The sequence below is a fragment of the Microtus pennsylvanicus genome, chromosome X (genome assembly GCF_037038515.1).
Source record: "Microtus pennsylvanicus isolate mMicPen1 chromosome X, mMicPen1.hap1, whole genome shotgun sequence".
NCBI lineage: Eukaryota > Metazoa > Chordata > Mammalia > Rodentia > Cricetidae > Microtus > Microtus pennsylvanicus.
The window spans coordinates 29,284,931-29,306,006 of NC_134601.1; the positions used below are offsets into that span (position 1 = coordinate 29,284,931).

At 42.8% G+C, this 21,076-nt stretch overlaps 1 long non-coding RNA gene and 2 other non-coding genes across 4 annotated transcripts; all 3 read right to left on the reverse strand.

Annotated features, from left to right (window-relative positions):
• Nucleotides 1-4,559: 4,559 nt before the first annotated feature.
• On the reverse strand, nucleotides 4,560-21,033 carry LOC142840231 (uncharacterized). 2 transcript variants are annotated; one of them, XR_012908922.1, is made up of 4 exons: nucleotides 8,651-8,737; nucleotides 6,152-6,241; nucleotides 5,489-5,526; nucleotides 4,560-4,671 (listed from the first exon to the last, which is right to left on the reverse strand). It is a non-coding gene; the product is annotated as an uncharacterized LOC142840231 (long non-coding RNA). The 2 variants fall into 2 exon arrangements; XR_012908923.1 differs by lacking the exons at nucleotides 6,152-6,241; nucleotides 8,651-8,737 and adding an exon at nucleotides 20,974-21,033.
• Trnaa-cgc (transfer RNA alanine (anticodon CGC)) lies at nucleotides 8,814-8,885 on the reverse strand. Its single transcript has one exon. It is a non-coding gene; the product is annotated as a tRNA-Ala (tRNA).
• Nucleotides 11,051-11,122, reverse strand: Trnaa-cgc (transfer RNA alanine (anticodon CGC)). The gene has a single exon. It is a non-coding gene; the product is annotated as a tRNA-Ala (tRNA).
• Nucleotides 21,034-21,076: the final 43 nt, after the last annotated feature.

Here is a 21,076-nt window from a genome sequence, read left to right on the forward strand (position 1 = left end):
ATACACGTGGAACAACTGATGTCAGTAAATGGAAGCACTGTGTCTTCATGTGGTCAGACAAATCCAGAGATGTTAGAGCAACGTCTCCACAAGAAAAATGCACAGCGCATACAGATTCTATCTGTCCTCTCCCAGACAAGGCTGCACAGGGCAGCTCTCCTGCTGATCACTGCAGCATGGCTTCATCCCTCTTTCAATCCACCTCCATCCCTCCCCTGTCTTCTGAAACATCTCCACTGTCTACACACTCCTTCATCTCGCCCTCCCCAGGCCTGTCTCTGCAGTGCCAAGTCTACCAAAAGGAATTAAATCATGACAATTCCATAACTCACCTTCCACACTGATCATATAATCCAAATGTCATACACAGCTGAAAACGACACACATCTTCCTTTCTACCCTATCCCCAAGCAGTGTCCACATTGTCTTCAAGGCTCTGGCCACTGGCCTTGTCCTCTGCTCTTAGATCCACTGTTCTCCATGGGGGCAAGCACGCCCACAACATGGCTTGTTCATGGCATTGCTTCTTTTTCTCATTTAGTACTCAGATCACATGCTAACTTCTGAAACCTTTGGAGGGTAACATCACGTACCACAATCCCCATCACAACTATTTCCTGTCCCCTTTATGATCTTTAAAGCGCCAATAATACATTGAATTGCTCTGATTACTGATTTCTTCTGCTTACTGACAGTTTACCTATCTAACAGGATATACAAGGACCCGTGCTAGTCTTCACAGTGCAGGAATAAGGTGCTCACAAAAAAGGCCAGTATGTGAATATCTGGATAAACATACATGAAGGAATTGATGCGTATTTGACATGCCATGTAACACACTGGTATTTACGGGAGTAGCAAGAGAACATGGTATGGAATTAAGCAGTCTGTGACTCCATACCCTAGAAGACTGAATATCAAACCCACTGGCAGTACTTGTTAAAATGGACAGCCATCAGAAAGAAGTGGTTATGCCACACCCCACTTCACAAGGTTTGATTCGGTGTTTATTGTGGACCCAGATATCTACCATTTTAATATGCACTCCCTGCAAATGTAATGCAGAAATGCATGGCCCATTCGAGAAATGGTCTGAAGGAATGGCTTCCATTTCAGTCCTGATCATTTAGAGGGACCCATGCAGGGTTCAGTCATCTGGGGAGTCTATGACTGCCATTGTTCCACATTGTACTGCTCTTGCTGCTACCTGCTCAACAGGATGTGTTCCTACAAGGCATCACAGATCTCCTGCTGGTCACACGGATGGGAAGAGAAAAGGAAATGGCTCACCTGGTGAGTCCCACATGATCTTGTCACTCTTGCTAGGTAACATGCTGACAAGACCACACCACACTTGGTTCTTCTCCAGGAGCTGGTTCTGCATGGAGAGTTCACAGTGTTCTCCCCTGTTCTGCTAGAAGGCAGAGTAAGGGGAGAGAAAGCTCATGGAGAGGGGAGGAAGGCAGATGAGAACGCTCATGCACTCTACTGTACTGAATATAGGGATGGAGTAGTCTGTCTGCATCCAGTCAAGTCAAAGATGTGCAGTGACATCTTCCTCTTCTTTGTTCATCTCACAGATCCTTCCTATACACACCCATGTATACATCACACACACACACACACACACACACACACACACACACACACACACACACACACACCATTGGCTCTTACGACTCTCACATACTGAAAACAAGGGCTCATGTCAGCTTCTTGTCAACCTTCTGCATGTTCTCTCTGCCTTCCTGTTGTTCTTATCATAGAAGAGACCTGACATTGACAGAAAGAGGAGACAAAGTGTCACTGACAACTAGCATTTGGTGATTATTATCTTCTGGGGGTGGTCAGATAATCCAGAATTCTAAGCAGATAACATATGAAGAGCAGGTCCACTTGAATGTGTGTCCTCGCACGGGCACGTTATGGGATAATTTAACCATCACAATATATAATGATCACAAAGGAGTACTCCTTTAAAAAATGGGTGTTTCTGAGTAGACACAAACGCATGACTAAATACATTAATAATCAAAAGAAAAAAGTGAACTTTACTCAAAGACGAGCAATGCTTGTAGACTAGTAACTGCACAGGGAAGTAGGTATCAGAGCAACACTTAGCAGGTGTCATGGTAATAATCCAAATGGCAAGAACCATCCATAAAACACCCCCTCTGTACACAGTCCACAGCAACACTGCTAAAATCTTCATGACTGATGGGAAAACAAGAGGGGAAACACACAAGTACTGACCTTGACCTTTTTCTGTTGGGAAAAATAATATTAGATATTTTGAAAATAATTACCTAAGTATTCTTCATAATACAAACCTTTCTGGAGTTACACATACATAACTAATTCTTCACATGTACCTCTTCTTTCTCTTCACTGTGACCTCAGCACCTCCCTGATGGAGCTGGCTGGGAGGTGAAGGACTGTCTCTATGATTCCAAAGATTCCATCTGGGCAAACATTTGACCTGTGGCTGCCTTAGAAAAATTCCGCCAAACTGGGTGTTGGACATTTGATTCTTTTATCATAATGCACTTGTAACTTCAAAATAATGAAATTGAAACAAAAGCAAATATATGTTACCAAAGACATTTTCATCATAGAGAAAGAAATCTGACATTCCAACCTAAAAGAGAGCTTCTGTTAAAATCAACCCACAGACAGTTGACCACAGTGAAATGTGTAAGCTGTAATTTAAAATCCCTGTCACTGGAGATAGCATCAGGAAATATGAAATAATTAGGAAAACTCTGCCCGCTTCTCTGTAGTGCCTAGACACTGAATGGGACAAATTATTGCTGAGAGTAAAGATATATAGATTCGTCGACTGTGGTGATATTTTGTTTCTTCCCTGACAATAAAGCTTGCCTGAGGATCAGTGTGTGCTGATAGTCACTAGTTAGCCATAGAGGACAGGCAGTGTTGGCACTCACCTTTCCCAACACTTAAGAAACAGAACTCTGAGTTGAAGGCCATGCTGGGCTACATTACATTGATCCAGTCTAAAAGAGAAACAGAGTCAGGCAGTGGTGACTCACATCTTTCATCAGTGCTTTGGTGTCACACACCTTTAATCCCAGCACTAGGGAGATGGAGAATGAAAGGAATGTGGGTGGGAAAAGAGAGGAATATAAGGTGGGAAGATATAGGAGATCCAGGCATTCAGTCTGAGGTCTTGTAGAGACAGGATTCTCCATTTGGTCTGAGGATTTTGTCGAGGAAAGAACTAGTGGCTGGCTGCTCTGCTGTTCTGATCTTATAGCTCCAACCACTTAATATCTGACTCCAGATTTTATTATTAAGACCAATTAGAATTCACGCTACAATCACCTTCATGCAATGGAAGATACAGGTGTCTGTTCTCCTCAAACAGACCTATTGATCCAGTGCAATACCAACAGAACTCTAACAGACTTTTCATAAACTAATGGGCTTATCCTGAAACTCACAGTGAGTATGAAAAACCCCAGCTTGAAAACAACCTTGAAAAGGAACAATGTTGGAGGATGAACACCTGACTTCCAGACCCCTTATAAAGCTAGAGAAATGAAGACAGCGTGCCTGATTGGTAATGACAATAAGACAGAAAAGAATATGAAGGGGACAGAAGAGTCACACACGTGTGAGGGGACACCTTTAGCAAAGACACAAAGACACTTCAGTGAAGCAGGCATATGCTGGTCACTGAGTTTTTCTGGGACTCCCTGTAGTGGTAGGGAGGAGCAGCCCAGTACCTTGACCAGCAGCCTGAGGATCACCCTGTCCTTTGACGACCTTGACCCTGGAAAAACTGGATTTAGGCTGCAGAAAAGAATTTCAGAAAAAGCCAGGATGAAGCAAAGGTTGTGAGCTTATTAATCCTTTGGACAGAAGCTCTTATAGAATAAGGATGGCTCATGCATGACGGCCTGAGTGAGGACTAGAGAGAGACATGAGATTAGGTGTCAGTACAAAGGGTGTGTGAGGAGGGCAGGAGAGTGAGAAATGTGAAGATTTTTATGGCTCTCAAAGTTACATTGTTTAAAATTACATATAAGAATACTTTGAGTCTTTAAATGGCTTCTGTTTTCCCATTAGGAAAAATATACAATACGTTATTAAAAAGTCAAAAATAAAAAATAATTTTTTGAAATGTTCTTATCGCTTTGAAAATTTCTTTTAGTAAATTAAATTGTAAGGTTAATATGTGATTTTACAAGTATTCTTGTCCTAAGTAAGCACAATTAATTAATTTATTTTTATTTGTTTAATGTTTGTCCACAGGGAAGTCTGTGCACCACATGAGTGAGTACCTACTCTCACAGAGGGCACCAGAGTTTGAGATGTCACGATATCTGCGTAGCACTAACACCGACCAGGGAGATCTGGGATAGCTGATGTAACATACTCACTTCACAGTGCCTTGATCCTTCCACCCAACTGAGATGACAAGGCATTTAGGCACATGGGATCACATTTAACCTCAAAGAGCTGCTAATGAACAGAAGATGAGGTACTATTATCATATTGAATGGTTAAGGATGGGGATAGGGAACTAACTCATCCTTAATGTCCCAATGTCCAGTTCACACTTCCTGTCTGGTGGACATCACAGCACACTGGGTTCTTCCCCATGAACTCCTGCTTCTGGGTTGCAGAGATTAAACCCTTTGCTTTACACTAGAAGATAACATAAGGGAAAAGAAAACTCATGAAATAGAGGAAACCAGGATGAGAAAGCACATAAATCCCAGGGGATGGAATGATGGTGCCTTGTCTGCGCAGACGACATCAATGGAAGGTACACAAGGATGTTTTTCATCCTCCCAGGTCATCTCACCACCCTGGGCACACACAGTGATAACTGTGACTGCAGACACATACTGGGAATGTGAGCTTGTGCATTTCCCATTCCCGTGGCAAGAACTCCCCCTCTCTGTGTGCACTCAGGCCCCTACTTTCATGCCACAGCCTACCATGGGCAGCACAAAGGGGGCAAAGGAAATCCGCCAACCACATAAATACACAGGATTTGTTTTCTCTCAGTAAAGGTCCTGAAAATTATTCTTTGAGGTGGGCCTCATTACTTCCTTTCCATACAGGGCTCAGATAGTACAATGCTTAGACCCAAGACATTCTCCAGATACACCAGATGAACATTGATGCCATCTTAAATGGATTCCTCTGGCCAATACTGGGGAAAATGGAGCATGGAAATAGAGAACGGCAATAGAGAGGAAAACAGTTTGTGAAAATGGGTGTTGAGCCATACTGATATAAGTCAGCACATGAGTAAAGAACTATGGAGATAAGTAAGCAGTATACTACACACCAGGTCATCATTGAAGAGGACCAGGAGAATTATAACACAACCTATCACAGAAGTGAGTGATTAACTAACTTTCACACATATATATATCCAGGGACATATCTGCACAAGCATGAGCATATACACAACACACACTAACAAATGTCAATGTAAACACACAGCTCTCACCTCAAAGGAAGAAGAGAGTTCACTCTGGAGTCAAATATCTGTGAGTAAACATGAGAGAGACAGGTTTATGTTAGTACAAATTGCATGTTACAATATGGAAACAGTTTCATGAAGTTTCTATAATAACAGAATGAAGAAACTATAGACTCTATTTAAGTACATTGGTGATAATATTAAGTAGACTATTATGGTAAAGCAGAGAAACCTCAGCTACAGGCACTAGCTACTATGTGATGACACACAGTCCTTTGACTGGTAGAAACTTAAAGCTTTGTTAAGGAGACATATTCTGATATTTTAAATTTGAGGTCCAACGTCATCTGTTACTGACAAGGTGTTAGGTAAGTCCAACACAGGGGGCCCAAGGAGTGGCTACTCATGAGCTCAAGAGAACACAAAGGAAATTGTAATTAGGCCCTGGGACTGCGACTTCCACCATCTCCATATCACTGCAGGTCTAAGAGTCAATCAACCAGTCTTTGCACACCAGCCTCTGCCAAGGAATTCCTGTACACACACACACACACCCACACCACCCCCACACACACACACCTCTCATTCTCACTCTCCTAGCTCCCTGATGTTTACTGAGAGCTCAAGGGGTACAACCACGTTACAACAGATTCCTCTCTGACCACACATGGGATGGTGAGAGCTACTAACATATGTGGTTTGAATAAGATTCCTGTGACGATGGTCATGGACTTCTCTCTTGCACATTTCTCTCATTTATTTCAGACTGTCAATAATAACCTGTAAGAGCCGATAAGAAAATAGAGACAAAATGCATTACACATCAAATAACGTTTTCTTCATGGTTTCAACAAAAAATATCCTTTGTAAGTTTCATTGACACTTGGTTCCTGAAGGTTTACAGAAGATTTAATAATTTGATCACAAAAAAATTGTAGGAATTGTGTTTTAAAAATAATAGCAGTTGTCGGGCCGTGGTGGCGCACGCCTTTAATCCCAGCACTTGGGAGGCAGAGGCAGGCGGATCGCTGTGAGTTCGAGACCAGTAGGTCTACAAGAGCTAGTTCCAGGACAGGCTCCAAAACCACAGAGAAACCCTGTCTCGAAAAACCAAAAAAGAAAAAAAAATAGCAGTTATAGTTGAATCCAAAAGTGGAAATACTTGTGAATGATCCTGACACATGCATCCATAGTGCTGATAGGCTGAGAGATTTCCAAACATTGCTGAATTGGAGACAACCTCTCTTAATGAAAGACAACTATGTTCACGGCTCATACAAATCATTATTAGTAAGATGTCTGTTGATTCAAAACTGAGCTACAGATTCAATGCACTAAAAATAAAATTGCACTTATTCTTTTTAAAAATTGAGTTGACAACTCTAAACATTGTAGATTAAATACATGGCTTGTGTAAAAGCCTTAGAAACAGACAAATGTTAGAGAACAGCATTGCCTGATAGGAGACCTCTGTTTGAACCTACAGTAATTGGACCAGCATGCTATTGAATCAAAGTTGGCAAGAAAAATCTAAAACCAACAGTCCATGCTCACATCCACACATTTACAGACCACTGCCTATATCGAGTCAACATTTATCCTGTATCCGATGCTGACATCAAGCTTGTGTGTAGTGCGTGTAGTGTGTGCTGAGAAGAACTGACCATACTCCTGCTGCAGCCTCCCAGGCACTGGGATTACTGGCATATATACCATGACTGGATTATTGGAGAACTGATGTTTCACAAATAAACAAGGCAATTTGATGCATAAAGATGGCCTTTCAGGAAGCAATGCGGAGGCAAGTGTATGTCCAAACCCACAAATATAAACTAAGACCTACATCATATCATAAGTGTAGACCATTCAAAATAGATTACAGATGTTAAAACATAAAAATCAGCCAATAAATGCCAAACAGAACGCAAGAAGAAAATCCCTGTCACTGGGTGCCAGGCAAAGATTTCGCAGACAAGACACCGAATAAAACCGTAATTGAAGAACTAGAGAAGGTGGGATCCTACAGTTTAAAATCTCCTGCTCTTCCAAAGACATGAATGAGAATTGAGATGATAAGTCTGAGGCTAGGAGAAAAGTTAGACATACATATATCTGATAAAGCATTTCTATGAATTCTACACAAAACCTCATATGTCAGTCAGAAAGTAGTCATTGAGACCCATGAAAGATTTCAGGTGTACTTTTCAAGGGGGCATTGATAGGATCGCCCCCTGTATAGAGATTCATTACAGACATTAAGGCCATAGGCAGCGTCGCAGGGATTCTGAGGAGAGATCAGGGCCACCTGGCAGGGCAGGCCCACGGAAATGGAAATTAAAATGCCAGACTGGTGCCAAGCACAAAGTGTCCCGCACCTGCAACCCCTTCACGAGGCAGCCAAGGCAGGAGAATCACTGAGAGTTCTGAGCCAGGGTAGGACACAGTGAAATGCTGTCTCAAATCCAAACAAAACCGCAGATTACTAAAAAGAAAATCCTTAACCAAGTGCGTATTTTAGCACTCATCTGAGACATGTAGGGTAGTTATGGACTAGTACTTAGGCGTTCCCTCTTAAATCTCACCGGTCCTATGGACGAGCATTCTCATGCACAGAGTGGGAAGTCGGGATCACAGAGTGCTCATTTGGCCTCATTTCCCTCCTGCTTGCTCTCCCACAACTCCCCTCCTGGACAATGGCTCCAGCACAGCCCAGTACAGAACAGCACAGGAGGAGGCAGAATGGTCCCAAGTCTCTCTCCTTCTGGAGATACACAGGCTGCAATCCCCGAGATAGGAGTGGTCCTAATTGGGTCTGGAATCCCTGCATCTGCCTCCCAACTTCAGGAAGAATCTGGTGCTTACCTCCGGGAATCCATAAGCTCAACTCAGTCCAAACACCAGGAACTAAATGCTGCTTTCAGGACATCGTCCGGTCGCCATTTGAAAATGGTCGCCATAATGACCCCTGTTTCTATGACAACCACAATGCTGCCTCCCCCTTAGTAACCAGGAATGGCTCCGCCCAGCCCTCCCTTTCTTTCTCTCAGAGCAAGAAGTCTTCACCCTCGTTTTCACCCAAGAAAGCATACCCATTATCTGAGAAACTGTCCCCCTACGAAAGCAGAGCTTTCCTTTTTTGTTCGATCTGTGAACAAAACATCCCTGGAAGCATGCCCACGTTCTACTCACCAGACCATGGCGGTGTCTATGGAAATGTCGTTACAGTGACGAACGAACAATTTCATCCAATAATTAGCTATGCATATATGACCTCATCACGGGACTTTAAAGTCTGGGACACCTTGTACAGAAACATCCTAAAAAGAACAGTCAAAGGTTAAAAGTATTGTTTCGAAGATGCCGGGGCTCGAACCCGGGGTCTCATATATGCGAAACATGTGCTCTACCTCTGAGCTACATCCCCACACCTGGCAACAGCTTCATCAAAGCCCATGTGAATGCAGAGACACTTAGCCAACATTCAGAGACTGCAAGGGTCTGCATCCGTTCCTTTAAGCATATTGGATTTCAGGTTTAGTGTTTTGATAGGATTCTTGGGACTTTTCTTGCATGAGAAAACAATCTATTTTTAATCAAAGGAAAAATAAGAACAATAAAAATAATAACAGCAACAATAATAACAACAAACCTTATTCTCTTTGAAGCAAGGTAAGCTAACAATGAATGATACTTTGAATTACTCAGTCCCATCAATTTTACTTCAACTTTACTTTGCAGGTGGTTCAACATGCCACTATCATGCGGAATAAATAATTATATGTTGCTGATATGCGGTCATATCTGAGAGTATGAGTAGCTTCCTTAATCCTTCTCTAGCATAGTTCGTTTCTCTTTTAAAACACTCCTTAGTTTCCGGGCTTGAAAGGCAGTTTTTATAATCTTGGTCAGGCTGCTCATTTTGTTTCTTACAAAATTATGTCATTATTGTGTGCCACATTTTCTTTATCCATATTTCAATTGAGGTGCATCTAGGTTGTTTCCACGTTCTGACTATGACAAATAATGCTCCTATGAACATAGTTGAGCACATGTCCTTGAGGAATGATTGAGCATCCTTTTGGTATATTCCCCAAAGTGATATTGCTGGGTCTTGTGGTAGGCTGTTTCCTAATTTTCTGAGAAATCGCCATATGGATTTCCAAAGCAGCTATACCAGCTTGCACTCCCTCCAGCAATGGAGGAGTGTTCATTTTACCCCACATCCTCTCCAGCATAAGTTGTCATCATTGTTTTTGATTTTGGCCATTCTTACAGGTGTAAGATGTAATCTCAGAGTGTTTTGATTTGCATTTCTCTGATGACTAAAGATGTTGAACATTTCCTTAAATGTCTTTCAGTCATTTTAGATTCCCCTGTTGACAGTTCTCTGTTTAGGTCTGTACCCCATTTTTAGTGGATTATTTGTTCTTTTGATGACCAATTTCTTGAGTTCTTTGTATATTTTGGATATCAGCCCTCTGTCTGATGAAATATCAGAAGTATCAACCACATAATTGTTGGGAGGAGTGAGCTGCTTAGCCCCGAAATTATCACTCAGAAACTGTATTATTTAAATAACTGCTTGGCCCATTAGCTCTAGCTTCTTATTGGCTAACTCTGACATCTTAATTTAACGAATCGTCATTAATCTGTGCATTATCACGAGGTCATGGCCTACCAGCAAAGTTTCAGAAAGGGTAATTCATTGGTCCATGTGTCTGATTTTATGCCAACACCAAATTACAACAAAGGGAGATCTAACTGACTGCAACTTGGAAAGAAGACAGCCCTGCTATCTGCCTTCCCTCTTAAATCTCACTGATCCTATGGGCGAGCAATCTCATGCACAAGTAGGAAGTCGGGATCACAGAGCGCTCATGTGGCCTCATCTCCCTCCTGCTCACTCTCCCACAACTCCCCTCCTGGACAATGGCTCCAGCACAGCCTGGTACACAACAGCACAGGAGGAGGCAGAATGGTCCCAAGTCTCTCTCCTTCTGGAGATACACAGGCTGCAAGCCCCAGGGTAGGAGTGGTCCTACTTGGGTCTGGAATCCCTGCATCTGCCTCCCAACTTCAGGAAGAATCTGGTGCTCACCTCCGTGAATCCATAAGCTCAACTCAGTCCAAACACCAGGAACTGAATGTTCCTTTCCAGGACATCTCTGGTCTCCATTTGAAACCGGTCGCCATTATGACCCCGGTTTCTATGACAACCACAATGCTGCCTCCCCCCATAGTAACCAGGAATGGCTCCGCCCAGCCCTCCCTTTCTTTCTCTCAGAGCAAGCACTCTTCACCCTTGTTTTCACCCAAGAAAGCATACCCATTATCTGAGAAACTGTCCCCCTACGAAAGCAGAGCTTTCCTTTTTTGTTCGATCTGTGAACAAAACATCCCTGGAAGCATGCCCACGTTCTACTCACCAGACCATGGCGGTGTCTATGGAAATGTCGTCACGGTGACAAATGAGCAATTTCATCCAATAATTAGCTATGCATATATGACTTCATCACGGGACTTTAAAGTCTGGGACACCTTTCACTGAAACACCCTGAAAAATAAAATCAAAGGCCAAATATAATGTTTCGGGAATGCTGGGACTCGAACCCGGGGCCTCATATATGCGAAACATGTGCTCTACCTCTGAGCTACATCCCCACACCTGATAACAGCTTCATCAAAGTGCATGTGAATTCAGAGACACCGAGCCAACTTTCAGAGTCTCTGCAAGGGTCTGCATCAGGTCCTTTGAGCATATTGGATTCCAGCTTGAGTTTACTGCTTTCATAGGATTCTTGGGACATTTCTTGCATGAGAAAAAAATCTATTTTCAATCAAAGAAAAAATAAGAACAACAACAATAATAACAACAAACCATATATTCTTTGAAGCAAGGTAAGCTAACAGTGAATCATACTTTGAATAACTCAGTCCCATCAATTTGACTTCAACCTTACCTTAAAGGTTTTTCAACATGCCAGTATCATGCAGAATTAATAATTATATGTTGCTGATATGCAGTCAAATCTGAGAGTATGAGTAGCTTCCTTAATCCTTCTCTAGCATACCTCCTTTCTCTTTTCAAACACACAATAGTTTCCGGGCTTGAAAGGCAGTTTTTATAATCTTGGTCAGGCTGGTCATTTTGTTTCTTAACGTTGCCAATACTGTCCATCACTCTATTTATGGCAATAACTAAATGTGCGGTGGCTACTGAAATATGTCCTCCTTTTCACACATCATCTAGTATATGTCTCAATATACAAAATCATTAAATAAATATTGTATGTATGTTCAGATAGTGAGAAAAGTGAGTATTTTTTACAAGAAAACAATCTATCTTTTTTCATTTACATACCAATCCAAGTTTCTATTCCCTCTCCTCTGCCCATTCCCTCCACTTACCCCACACCCCACCTTCATATTTCTCAGAGAGGGTAAGGCACTTTGCCCAGAGGAAGGACCAAGGCCCTCCCCACTATATCCAGGCTTAGCAAAGTATCCATCTAAAGAGAATGGTTTCCAAAAAGTCAGCACCAGCAGCAGGGATAAATCCTGGTGTCACTGCCAGTGGCCCTGCAGTCTGCCCCAGCCATAAACTGTCACCCACATTCAGAGGGTCCAGCTTGGTCCCATGCTGTTTCCTTCCCTGTCTGGCCAGAGTTGGTGAGCTTACAGTTCAAGTAAGCTGTTTCAGTGGGTGTCCCCATCATGGTCTTGACCTCTTTGCTCATATTCTCACTCCTCTCACTCTTCAACTGGAAAAAATTAATAAATAGTACCTGAGAAGATGCCAGACTATAGAAGACTGAGTCCGCATAAGACATTGCTTAACCTCAACAATTATTGGAATACTACAAAGAATGATATTAAAACAGGATTTTAATATATAACTTCAAGATAAAGACAAGGAGTAATGGCAAACAGGTGAGTTAGTGTGGGAGACTGAGAGCTTCCAAAATTAAATGAAGACAAAAGCAAAAAGAGAGGGATGGAAGGATGGAATCAAAAGGTAAATGAGGGCAACAGAAGAAGCAGTAACATCTCAGTGCTGATTGTGGTCTAGGTTTGAGATGTTGGTGGATAAGTGCTGATAAACAAATGACCTAGAAGTAACAAAATATGATTCAGTGTATCTCTGTGAGCCATGACCCTTTTGTGTTATCCATCATTCGGGAATCTTCCTTCCATTTTTATTGATAATAGATTTTCCCCATAATCTATCCTGATTATAATTTCCCTTCAGTCTACTCCTCCCAGTTCTGCTCCACCTTCCCTTCTATCAGGATCCATTCTCTTTCTGTCTCTCAGTAGATAGTAATGGGCTTCTAAGAGATAACAGCAAAGCACAACAAAATAAATTAGAATAAGCCTTGAAATCACAATTATCAAATAGAAATTGGATGAGCCAAATGAACAGGAGTAAAAGTGCCCACAAGAAGACCCAAGAATCAGAGACCCACTTGTTCACACACTCAAAAGCCCCACAAAAATACAAATAAAAGTTCTCCTAAAATACTGAAAGAGATAATATACACATTGAAGACCTGGTGCAGATCCATGTCTACCTCATGCTCGCTGCTTTGGTCTCTTTGAGTTTCTGTGAGTTGATTTAGAGGGACCTGTACTCCAGATGGTAATCAATCTACCTCAAATTCCAAATAAAGCCCTTTCGCTATATACTCCAAGGACACTTTACCCTACCAAAAGGACACTTCTATGTGATAGTTGTATTTTATCTTATTCTAATTAATTTTGTTATTTTTTATCTCTTAGGAGCCCATTGTTTTCTGATAAGAATCAGAAAGGAGGTGGATCTGGATGTCATGGGAGGAGGGGAGAAACTGGTGAGGTTAAAGGAAGAGGAAACTCTAATCAGAATATATTTAAAGAAAAATGGGTCTTTTAAACACAGGGCGAAAATAAGAAAAGTATCAGGATAACTATTGTGATGTCATGCTTCTAACACAACCTTGCTGTACAACTGTCCCTGCACACAGGAAAGGGCTCCCTTCTCACCTCGCTTTCACTCAAAGCAAAAGTCCTTCCTTAGAAGGCTACCAACTGAGAAGCAGAACTAAGATGACCAAGGTGGGGACTCAGACAATTGGCAGAACTCACTTTTGGAAATAAACTATCTCCTCTCAGGAATTTTTGTATTATAGCAGTGAGGTTAGGATCTACCATGAAGACATAGCTAGGGATATACAGTAGGACTGTGGAATATAAGGTAACTCTTTTCAGAGGAATGTCTAAGATGGGCCATCCACCTATGGCAGAAAACTGCAAGATTTTTCTCCAAATCATTGACTAAGCAGTCAAGCAACATTAGAAAACCGAACAACAACACAAACAAACAAAAAATGCCCAAAGTGTTATAATTGGTGTTGTGCCTTTACCGAACTACAGTTCCCAGCATTCTCCTGGATACGGACATTTCCCAGAAGCCTTTGCATTCCCCGTTAAAAGCGAAGGTCTTTACGAGTTCCCCCTCTTTTCCCTTTCCCCCTTGTTCTCCTAGTGTTTCACACACCTGTACCTGCCTGTTGCCCCTCCCCCCATTAAAGTGCACCCACGTGGGACCGCCGCGTGTCTGTGTCTTTTCCTCGCGTAACCGCCTCCGCTTTTACATTACAGCCAAGCCAGGATTTTATTATTTAACAACAAATTTGGTGCCGTTTGACTCATCTTGACCGATTACTGCGCTCAACTCCGCCTGTTTGCCACGGCCTCATCCTCAACCGTGAGTTAACCTAACTTGGCTTCCCTTCCCCCGGGGCGCTCAGAGACTGTCCGGTCGGCTTTCTCTGCTGTGTCCCGGACTGGGTCGCCAACCTCCTTTCCCACCCCCCCCTTGCTTCTTGCCCTTGGCCTAGGCCTGCGTCACCCGCAACCGGGAGTTCGGTGCTTCCGGCCTTCTCCTTTTTTTCTAAACTTTCCTGTCTCCGGCCCGCTACGTTGCGGTTCTTCCGGGCAACACGCCCTAAACAGCTTAATTGTCTCCTCCCAACCGGGGTTTCTTTCTCCCCCGTACGGTTGTTGGGTTCGGGCCAATTAAGCTTTAGCACGCCCCGAAAACACTCGGACGCCTGTGTTTTTGGCCTGCCGTGTTCGCAGTACTCTTTGGGTGCCTTTTTGCGAGTGACCTCCGCTTCAGCCATGGGCTCTGGGCACTCAAAGCCAATCCCTCCATCCTCCCCACTCGGGCAGCTTCTAAAACCTCAAACTCCCCCCCCACTGCTCCTGGAGGGGCCACTCGCTCTCGCTCCGCCCAGTCGAGCAATAGCGATTGGCTCACACATTCCTCCTCCTCCCAAGGTTTACTCGCCTGCACCTTTTCCCCTTGTCGCCTCTGGGCGCGTTGCTCCCGGAGAAGCCCGGTCCCGCTCGGCTGCGGCTTGCAAGCCGCCGGCCCCCCCCTCCCGCAGTGGACCCTGCTCGCCTTTCCCTGTTGGGTCACACCATCGCGAGCAGGGGGGGACAGGGGCGGAGAGTCTGGGTACGCGTGTTCCCGGGATCGCAGGTGCAACGCGATCCTCTCCGCAGGCCGCTCTCCGCTCTCCAGCTCTGCTCTTTTGCGGCTTTTTCAGAGTAATTCTTTTAACTCCTACAGCCGCCAAGCTTGAAGGGATTCCTCATTGGATTCACCTGTCACATCTTAAACCGTTTATCTCCACAGCTCAAGAAAATCCTTCATATACGGTAACTCAAACTGGAGCCTGTTCTCTTAAGTTCCAAAGGACACCTGATCCAGTCCCCCTACCACAGGAAGAGAACACTGGTCCCCATCCGTCGCTGTGTTAAATCCATAAATAATCTAGCTGTCATTTGCAGGTACCCTCACTAAACACGGAGTCAAGTGGTAAGCAGATTCTCCTTTACAAACTCTTTAACATAACAGGCCAGCCACTGACTGCAGCAGTGGCCCCTGAAATGTTAAGAAATGTATGGTTAGAATCTATTTCTTTTAAGACAGTTTCTTTAAGCTCCAGGATGCCAGCCCAACCTATCCAAACAAATCAAGCACAAGCGGACCACTAAGGATAAGTATCTCCCCCAAATTTTTTAACCTCCTTTTTACTTTTTTAATCTTTTTCCTTTTACTAATGCAACTTTGCCTTCCAGCGTCTTAATGATGACCCAGCTACTCAGGAGAGCCAGACAGATTTCTTCAACCAGCTACCTCAGATGACAGCCGATTTCTTCAATCAGCGATCTCAAACAGCAGCGATCTCAAACACCATCAGCTACGTAAGACACCAGCGATTTCAAACAACCAGCAGCTACGTCAAACACCAGCGATCTCAAGCACCATCAATCAGCGACTTCAAATGCCAATGGGACATTCCCTGGACCCCTCAACACCCAAAGCCAGCAGGAAGCAGTTATGAGAGACCGGACTACGCCCCTACTCCCTACCCTTCAAGGTCCCCCAATTTTTTTCTTTTTTAATCAAACCAAAAGGGTGTAATGTTGTTCCTTTGCCGAACTACAGTTCCCAGCATTCTCCTGGATACGGACATTTCCCAGAAGCCTTTTCATTCCCCGTTAAAAGCGAAGGACTTTACGAGTTCCCCCTCTTTTCCCTTCCCCCCTTGTTCTCCTAGTGTTTCACACACCTGTACCTGCCTGTTGCCCCTCCCCCCATTAAAGTGCACCCACGTGGGACCGCCGCGTGTCTGTGTCTTTTCCTCGCGTAACCGCCTCCGCTTTTACATTACAGCCAAGCCAGGATTTTATTATTTAACAACAATTGGGTCTTGAGGTAGACTGATTCCCAATCTTCTGAGAAACCACCATACTGATTTCCAAAGTGGCTGTACACGTTTCCACTCCCACCAGCAGTGGGGGAGTGTTCTCCTAACTCCACATCCTTTTCAACATATGTTGTCCTCATAATTTTTATCTTAGTCATTCTGACAGGTGTAAGATGGTATCCTAGAGTCATTTTAATTTATGTTTCCTTGTTGATTAAGGATGTTCAGCAATGCCTTAAATGTCATTTGGCAATTTGAGATTGTCCTGTTGAGAATTATCTGTTTAGCTCTATACCCCATTTTTAAATTGGATTGTTTGGTATTTTGAGCCTCGTTTTTTCAGTTCTTTATATATTTTGGGGTTCAGTCCAGTGTCAGATGTGGGATTGGTGAAGATCTTTTCCCCATTCTGTAGGATGTCATTTAGTCTTATTGAGTGTGTCCTTTGCCTTACAGGAGCTTTTCAGTTTCAGGAGGTCTCATTTATTGTTGTTCTCAGTGTCTGTGCTACTCCTGTTATATTTATGAAGCGGTCTCCTGTGCCAATGTGTTCAAGGATACTTCCCAGTTTCTCCTCTATCAGGTTCAGAGCAACTGGATTTATGTTGAGGTCATTAATCCATTGGGACTTGAGTTTTGTGTATGACTGAAGATTTAGATCTATTTGTAATCTTTTACATGTTGACACCAGTTATCCAGCACCATTTGTTAAAGATACTTCCATTTTCCATTGTATATTTTGACTTCCTTGTCAAAAATCAGGTGTTCACTGGTGTGTGAATTAATGCCAGGGTCTTTATTTGATTCCATTGGTCCATGTGTCTGATTTTATGCCAATACCAAATTGTTTTTTATTACTATAGCTCTATGTTGAAGTTTTAAGTCAGGGATGGTGATGCCTCTGGAAGTTCTTTTATTGTACAAGGATGTATTAATTATTCTGAGGGTTTTTTTTTGTTTTTTATATGAAGTTGAATATTGTTCTATAAGTCTGTGAGCAATTGTGTTTGGATTTTGATGGGCATTTCTTTGAATCTCTAGAATGTTTTTGGTAAGATTGCCATTCATATTATGTTGGTCCTACCTATCCAAGAGCATCCATGAGCGTGAGAGATCTTTCCATTTTCTGATATCTTCTTCAGTTTCTTTCTTTAGAGACTTAAAGTTCTTGTCATACAGGTGCTTCAGTTGTTTAGTTATAGTTACCCCAAGAGAATTTATATTTTTGGCTTTTGCAAAATTGATAATTCTCTGATTTCTTTCTCGACCCGTTTATCACTTGTATATAGGACAGCTACTGATTGTTTTGAGTTGATCTTGTATCCTGCCACATTACTGAAGGTGTTTGTCAGCTGTAGGAGTTCTCTGGTAGAGTTTTTGTGATCACTTATATGTACTATCATATCATCTGCAAATAATGAAAGTTTGACATTTCTTCCTTTCCAATTTGCATCCCTTGATCTCTTTGTTGTCTTATTGTTCTAGCTAGGTCAACAAACACTATATTGAAAAGATACGGAGAGAGTGGACATCCTTGTCTTCTTCCTAATTTTAGTGGAATCACTTTGATCTTCTCTCCGTGTAATTTGATGCTGGCTGTTGGCTTGCTGTAAATTGTTTTTATTGTGTTTAGATAGGTTCCTTGTTTCATGATCTCTTCAATATTTGTACTACAGATGGGACTCAAACTACCTCATATTCCATATATAGTACTTGGGGCATGTATCCCAAGCACACTTCAACCTACCAGAAGGACACTAGCTATTTCATGTTCATTGCCGCTCTATTCCCAATAGCCTCAAATTAGAAACAACCTAGATGTCTCACAATAGAATAAGGGATAAAGACAATGCTGTACACTTATATAAAAGAGTATTTTTCTTATTTTAGAAAAAAGACATCATGAAAATTGCAGGTTAATGGATGGAACTAGAAAAAAATTTTGAGTGAGGTAACCCAGACACAGAGAGACAAACACAGTATGTACTCACTTCTAAGTGAATATTAGATGTAAAGCAAAGGGTAACCAGGCTGCAATCCAGAGCTCCAGAGAAGCTAGGTAACAAGGAAGACCCAAGGAAGGATGCATGGATCGCCCTGGGAAGGGGAATTAGATGAGATCACCTGGGTAAACTGGGGGTGAGGAGGTGGTGAAGGAGAGGCAATGGGGAAGGAGAACATGAGGGAACAGGATGGTCATAGAGAATGGAGTGGGAAAGCAATGAAAGAGGGAACTTGATAGAGACAGTCACTATGGTTTTAGGGAGAAACCTGGTGCTAGGGAAATTCCCAAGAATCCACAAGGATGATCCCAGCTAAGATTCCTAGCAGTAGTGGAGAGGGTTCCTGAACAGGCCTGTAACACCCGATTTTGTGTTACACCCTCGGTACAGTTCGCTTGCCACTGTACCATCTGCGAGTCAGGCAAAGGACTGGAGATTGAAAGAACACACAAAGAAACTAGGGTCATTAGGAAGAAGATCAGCCGAATGCCAGTTTATACAGATTTGGGGGAGTCCTTATCTACCTAACTGCTGTACAAGGATCTCTGCCCAGGTGGGTGGGAAATTACCATATTAACAATGGAGACAATGACCTGCAGCTAATCACCAGGTGGGGCAGGGAGAGCACAGAAACAAACAGGATGCTTTGTCAGCTGACCAGAAACTGTCCTCCAGATGCACCCCAAGGAACAAGGGCAGACCAGGGCCATACACTGGCCTTCCCCTATTACCGGATTGGTGACTACCCCAACTATCATTACAGAGGCTTCTCCAGTAATTGGTGGACTCAGATGGGCCTTCTGTTTGTGGAGAGATAGGTGTGTAGTTTGGACTATCTGAGGGGAAAACCATCAGTGGGATCAGGATCTATCCTTGGTGCTCAGCCTTGTTTGTTGGTGCCCATTCTCTGAGTTGAGATGTGATGCTATCTTTAATGCAGGAAGGAGGGACTTGGTCCTGCCCCAAATTAATGTGCCCTTACCCCTAGGGAGGAGTAGAAGAGATGTGGGCTGGGGTGGGGAGGCAAAGGGAATGTGAGCAGAGATGGGAGGGAGAACTGAGGATGGAATGTCAAATGATATTTAAAAAACAAATTGATCAATTTAAAAAACAATAGAACCCACCCCCCAAATCCTCTTAGCCAAGACTGGTGGTTCATGCCTACAATCTCAGCACTTAGCACATGGAGAAAATAGAATGCAAAATAAAATAATAAACATTACTCATTATATATGATAAATGAAATACAAACGTACAAGAATATTTCTTACATAAATATGATAATAATTCACCATTGTAGCAACACTCTCTTTTTATTGTATTTATTGAGCTATGCATTTTCTCTGCTCCTGTCTCTGCCTCCTCTCTCCTCTTCTACCCTCTCCCATGACCCCCACACTCCCATTTTATTCAGGAGATCTTGTCTCTTTCACCTTCCTGTGTAGATTTATGTATATTTCTCTTAGGGTCCTTTGATTTATGTCTAAAAGCCACTTATAAGGGAATACATATTATATTTTTCTCTCTGAGTCTGGGTGACCTCAATATGGTTTTTCTAGATCCATCCATTTTCCTACAAAATTCAAGATGTCATTATTTTGTACCACATTTTCTTTATCCATTCTTCAACTGAGGTACATCTAGGCTGTGTCCACGTTCTGACTATGACAAATAATGCTTCTATGAACATAGTTGAGCACATGTCTGGAGGAATGATTGAGCATCCTTTGGGTATATTCCCCAAAGAGATATTGCTGGGTCTTGTGGTAGGCTGTTTCCTAATTTTCTGAGAAATCGCCATATGGATTTCCAAAGCAGCTATACCAGCTTGCACTCCCTCCCGCAATGGAGGAGTGTTCATTTTACCCCACATCTTCTACAGCATAAGTTGTCATCAGTGTTTTTGATCTTGGCCATACTTACAGGTGTAAGATGTAATCTCAGAGTTGTTTTGATTTGCATTTCTCTGATGACTAAAGATGTTGAACATTTCCTTAAATGTCTTTCAGTCATTTTAGGATCATCTGTTGACAGTTCTCTGTTTAGGTCTGTACCCCATTTTTAGTGGATTATTTGTTCTTTTGATGACCAATTTCTTGAGTTCTTTGTATATTTTGGATATCAGCCCTCTGTCTGATGAAATATCAGAAGTATCAACCACATAATTGTTGGGAGGAGTGAGCTGCTTAGCCCCGAAATTATCACTCAGAAACTGTATTATTTAAATCACTGCTTGGCCCATTAGCTCTAGCTTCTTATTGGCTAACTCTTACATTTTAAATTAACCCATCTTCATTAATCTGTGCATTATCACGAGGTCATGGCCTACCAGCAAAGTTTCAGAAAGGGTAATTCATTGGTCCATGTGTCTGATTTTATGCCAACACCAAATTACAACAAAGGGAGATCTGACTGACTGCAACTTGGAAAGAAGACAGCCCTGCTATCTGCCTTCCCTCTTAAATCTCACTGATCCTATGGGCTAGCAATCTCATGCACAAGTAGGAAGTCGGGATCACAGAGTGCTCATTTGGCCTCATCTCCCTCCTGCTCACTCTCCCACAACTCCCCTCCTGGACAATGGCTCCAGCACAGCCTGGTACACAACAGCACAGGAGGAGGCAGAATGGTCCCAATTCTCTCTCCTTCTGGAAATACACAGGCTGCAAGCCCCAGGGTAGGAGTGGTCCTACTTGGGTCTGGAATCCCTGCATCTGCCTCCCAACTTCAGGAAGAATCTGGTGCTCACCTCCGGGAATCCATAAGCTCAACTCAGTCCAAACACCAGGAACTGAATGCTCCTTTCCAGGACATCTCTGGTCTCCATTTGAAACCGGTCGCCATAATGACCC